General features: G+C 52.3%; 2 non-coding genes across 2 annotated transcripts; both read right to left on the reverse strand.

The window, feature by feature from the left end:
• Window positions 1-182: 182 nt before the first annotated feature.
• LOC125788541 (5.8S ribosomal RNA) lies at window positions 183-336 on the reverse strand. The gene has a single exon (XR_007429604.1). It is a non-coding gene; the product is annotated as a 5.8S ribosomal RNA (ribosomal RNA).
• Window positions 337-706: 370 nt separating this feature from the next.
• LOC125788550 (18S ribosomal RNA) lies at window positions 707-2,570 on the reverse strand. Its single transcript, XR_007429612.1, has one exon. It is a non-coding gene; the product is annotated as an 18S ribosomal RNA (ribosomal RNA).
• Between the last annotated feature and the right edge of the window lie 2,430 nt (window positions 2,571-5,000).

Raw genomic sequence — 5,000 nt, forward strand, 5'->3', positions numbered from 1 at the left:
AAGCCCGTCGAGCGGCTTTTATCGAGTCCCGAACGAGAAGGGAACCTGACCGAGTCTGCTTTTAGGAAGACGAAGGTGCGGGCACCTGCGAACCTCCAGCCGCGGTCCCCTCGAACCGTCTCTTAACTCTTCCCCGGAGGGAAGAGGGAGACGGAACGAAAAGGTCCGATAGATTGGAATAGCGACCCTCAGACAGGCGTGGCCCCGGGATTGACCCGGGGCCGCAATGTGCGTTCAAAGTGTCGATGATCAATGTGTCCTGCAATTCACATTAGTTCTCGCAGCTGGCTGCGTTCTTCATCGACGCACGAGCCAAGTGATCCACCGCTAAGAGTTGTACTCTTTATGGTTGTTTTTGTTTCGAAGCCATGTAACCAACAGACACAAAAGTGACGGTTTGAAATAATGTTTTACGGCAGCCGCGGGTACGGGCGCCCCGGAACGCCTAAGCGAACTCGGGGTCATCAAACCGCGCCGCCGAGCCGCCTCCGGAGTAAGAAACCCCGCAGACGGACTTCGGGGGCCAGGTACCCGTCTCCCTTTGGCCGTAAAACACGTTTTTGCTCAGGACACCGTTTTTCGATCAAGTCATTAAAAGGCCGAAGGGAATCCCTGTAGTTCCCAACGTCGGGCCGTGGCTTGAACATTTTTGTTGGTGGAAATGGGAGTCGCGCCTACTGGGAGGCACTACCAACCCAAGTCCCGGTAATGATCCTTCCGCAGGTTCACCTACGGAAACCTTGTTACGACTTTTACTTCCTCTAGATGATCAAGTTCGATCGACTTTTCAGCACAGCACCAAGGCCCCGCGAAGGAGCCCCGGCGTGGCCGATCCGAGGACCTCACATAACCATCCAATCGGTAGTAGCGACGGGCGGTGTGTACAAAGGGCAGGGACTTAATCAGCGCGAGCTGATGACCCGCACTTACTGGGAATTCCTCGTTCATGGGGAATAATTGCAATCCCCAATCCCCGTCACGAACGGGTTTAAGCGGATTACCCGCGCCTCTCGGCGTAGGGTAGGCACACGCTGGCCCGGCCATTGTGGCGCGCGTGCAGCCCCGGACATCTAAGGGCATCACAGACCTGTTATTGCTCCATCTCGCGTGGCTATACGCCACTGGTCCCTCTAAGAAGTTAACCGCGACCGCGGGGGGCCGCGTAACTATTTAGCACGAAGGAATCTCGTTCGTTATCGGAATTAACCAGACAAATCACTCCACCAACTAAGAACGGCCATGCACCACCACCCACAGAATCGAGAAAGAGCCATCAGTCTGTCAATCCTTTCCGTGTCCGGGCCGGGTGAGGTTCCCCGTGTTGAGTCAAATTAAGCCGCAGGCTCCACTCCTGGTGGTGCCCTTCCGTCAATTCCTTTAAGTTTCAGTTTTGCAACCATACTCCCCCCGGAACCCAAAGACTCTGGTTTCCCCGCACGCTGCCCGGCGGGTCATGGGAATAACGCCGCCGGATCGCGGGTCGGCATAGTTTACGGTCGGAACTACGACGGTATCTGATCGTCTTCGAACCTCCGACTTTCGTTCTTGATTAATGAAAACATTCTTGGCAAATGCTTTCGCTTTCGTCCGTCTTGCGCCGGTCCAAGAATTTCACCTCTAGCGGCGCAATACGAATGCCCCCGGCCGTCCCTCTTAATCATGGCCCTGGTTCAGGAAACCCACAAAATAGAACCGGAGTCCTATTCCATTATTCCTAGCTCAGGCATTCAGGCGAGTTTGGTGCCCGCTTTGAACACTCTGATTTTTTCAAAGTAAACGCTCCGGACCCCTGAGGACCGGACACCCAACCAAGGGCATCCGGGGGGCGCCGGGAGGCAGGGTCTGGGACAGGCGGTAGCTCGCCTCGCGGCGGACCGCCAGCCCACTCCCGAAGTCCAACTACGAGCTTTTTAACTGCAGCAAATTTAATATACGCTATTGGAGCTGGAATTACCGCGGCTGCTGGCACCAGACTTGCCCTCCAATGGGTCCTCACCCATGTGTTTAGGATACGTTCATTCCGATTACAGGGCCTCGAAAGAGACCTGCATCGTTATTTTTCGTCACTACCTCACCGTGTCGGTAATGGGTAATTTGCGCGCCTGCTGCCTTCCTTGGATGTGGTAGCCATTTCTCAGGCTCCCTCTCCGGAATCGAACCCTGATTCCCCGTTACCCGTGGTCACCATGGTAGCCCCCTATGCTACCATCGACAGCTGATAGGGCAGACATTCGAATGAGACGTCGCCGCCGCGGTGGGCGCGCGATCGACCCGAGGTTATCTAGAGTCACCAAAGGGCCGGGGGAAACCCTCGCGGGTCCCCCCGGGTGGGTTTTGGGTCTGATAAATGCACGCATCCCGGCCCCCCCGAGAGAGGACCGGTCAGCGCTCGTTTGCATGTATTAGCTCTGGAAGTACCACAGTTATCCGAGTAACGTGTGGAGCGATCAAAGGAACCATAACTGATTTAATGAGCCATTCGCAGTTTCACTGTACCTTCCGTGTGCACTTAGACCTGCATGGCTTAATCTTTGAGACAAGCATATGTTACTGGCAGGATCAACCAGGTTGCTGCGAGTGGTTTTTGTCACAGAAAAAACCATTGGTTCTTAGAGGGGAGAGGGATCGGCCCCGTACCGTCCGAAGAACCCCCCGGGGAGGGGGGGACGGGCGGAGAGGCTCGTCCGAGCTCACCCCTCATTGCTCCCAGTGGAAATTAGTGTGGCAACTCCGCTGCGCGAGTTCCCGCTTGCTTCGGGGATAACAAGGAAACGCTCGTTCCGAAACCGGGGGTCCGGAGCTTTTTGAAGCCGGGTGCTGGAGCTCGGGGGCCGCGAGGACCACCGAGGCATCGAGTCCGACGGCTCCGGGCCGACCGGTTATCGTGTTAGGGCAGATTGCGATATAGACGGGCCGTCTACGACTCCCTCGGATAGGTTCGGAAAGGTCCTCCCCCTGACGGAGGACCCCCCTGGAGGCTAACCCGCTGGGTCGGGTAGGAACGCACCGCGCACAGTGGCCACGGAGGGCCGCGCGGTTGCCTACCCAGGCGGGCTTGGTAGTCCATTCGATCGGGTCAAAATAATAAAAGAGATACCCCCCCTGGAACCGTCTCTGGAAGTTTGGTTTTTCCTCCGTACCGCCTGGGGGGCGGGGGGCGGGACGGAGGCCGACCTGCGGAGCTTCATGGTCGGGTAGGATCGGGTCCGTGTTATAGTGTCCAAAAATCCACTTTGGAACTATTAATGGGGCTTTATTTAAGCTCTGCCATGCTTAGAAATGAATGGAGAATCATCTCCAGTGCTTGGACCCCTATAGATTGCCACTCTCCTCAACAGTCCGACGGCACCCCTTTGAAAAACCCCCCGACGAAAAATCCTCCAGAGCGCGGGCGAACTCGCTCCGAGGCCGACCGGAGTGCACCTTCGTCGGGCAAGGGAGTCGGGCGAAGGGGGTCAGAAATCCTGGAGCTCGCCACCCTCACTAGTTTTTGGCGTGAAATGGTAGACCAAAAGTGGGGACTTAGAAAAATTTCGCACTTTTTCGACCTACCACTGGTAGACCGAGTGGGACTTAGTCATTTTTTCAGCTTTTTCGGGCCTACCACTGGTAGACCAAGTTGGACTTAGTCATTTTTTCAGCTTTTTCGAGCCTACCACTGGTAGACCAAGTTGGACTTAGTCATTTTTTCGACTTTTCGAGCTTACCACTGGTAGACCAAGTTGGACTTAGTCATTTTTTCAACTTTTCGAGCCTACCACTGGTAGACCAAGTTGGACTTAGTCATTTTTTCAACTTTTCGAGCATACCACTGGTAGACCAAGTTGGACTTAGTCATTTTTTCGACTTTTCAGAGCTACCACTGGTAGACCAAGTTGGACTTAGTCATTTTTTCGACTTTTCGAGCCTACCACTGGTAGACCAAGTTGGACTTAGTCATTTTTTCGACTTTTCAGAGCTACCACTGGTAGACCAAGTTGGACTTAGTCATTTTTTCAACTTTTCGAGCCTACCACTGGTAGACCAAGTTGGACTTAGTCATTTTTTCGACTTTTCAGAGCTACCACTGGTAGACCAAGTTGGACTTAGTCATTTTTTCAACTTTTCGAGCCTACCACTGGTAGACCAAGTGGGACTTAGTCATTTTTTCGACTTTTCAGAGCTACCACTGGTAGACCAAGTTGGACTTAGTCATTTTTTCAACTTTTCGAGCCTACCACTGGTAGACCAAGTGGGACTTAGTCATTTTTTCAACTTTTCGAGCCTACCACTGGTAGACCAAGTTGGACTTAGTCATTTTTTCGACTTTTCAGAGCTACCACTGGTAGACCAAGTTGGACTTAGTCATTTTTTCGACTTTTCAGAGCTACCACTGGTAGACCAAGTTGGACTTAGTCATTTTTTCGACTTTTCAGAGCTACCACTGGTAGACCAAGTTGGACTTAGTCATTTTTTCGACTTTTCGAGCCTACCACTGGTAGACCAAGTTGGACTTAGTCATTTTTTCAACTTTTCGAGCCTACCACTGGTAGACCAAGTTGGACTTAGTCATTTTTTCGACTTTTCAGAGCTACCACTGGTAGACCAAGTTGGACTTAGTCATTTTTTCGACTTTTCGGAGCTACCACTGGTAGACCAAGTTGGACTTAGTCATTTTTTCGACTTTTTGGGCCTACCACTGGTAGACCAAATGGGACTTAGTCATTTTTTCGACTTTTCGAGCCTACCACTGGTAGACCAAGTTGGACTTAGTCATTTTTTCCACTTTTTGGGCCTACCACTGGTAGACCAAATGGGACTTAGTCATTTTTTCGACTTTTCGAGCCTACCACTGGTAGACCAAATGGGACTTAGTCATTTTTTCGACTTTTCGAGCCTACCACTGGTAGACCAAATGGGACTTAGTCATTTTTTCGACTTTTCGAGCCTACCACTGGTAGACCAAGTTGGACTTAGTCATTTTTTCCACTTTTCGAGCCTACCACTGGTAGACCAAGTTG

This window comes from Astyanax mexicanus, unplaced genomic scaffold (genome assembly GCF_023375975.1).
Source record: "Astyanax mexicanus isolate ESR-SI-001 unplaced genomic scaffold, AstMex3_surface scaffold_101, whole genome shotgun sequence".
In the NCBI taxonomy this organism is placed as follows: Eukaryota; Metazoa; Chordata; class Actinopteri; order Characiformes; family Acestrorhamphidae; genus Astyanax; species Astyanax mexicanus.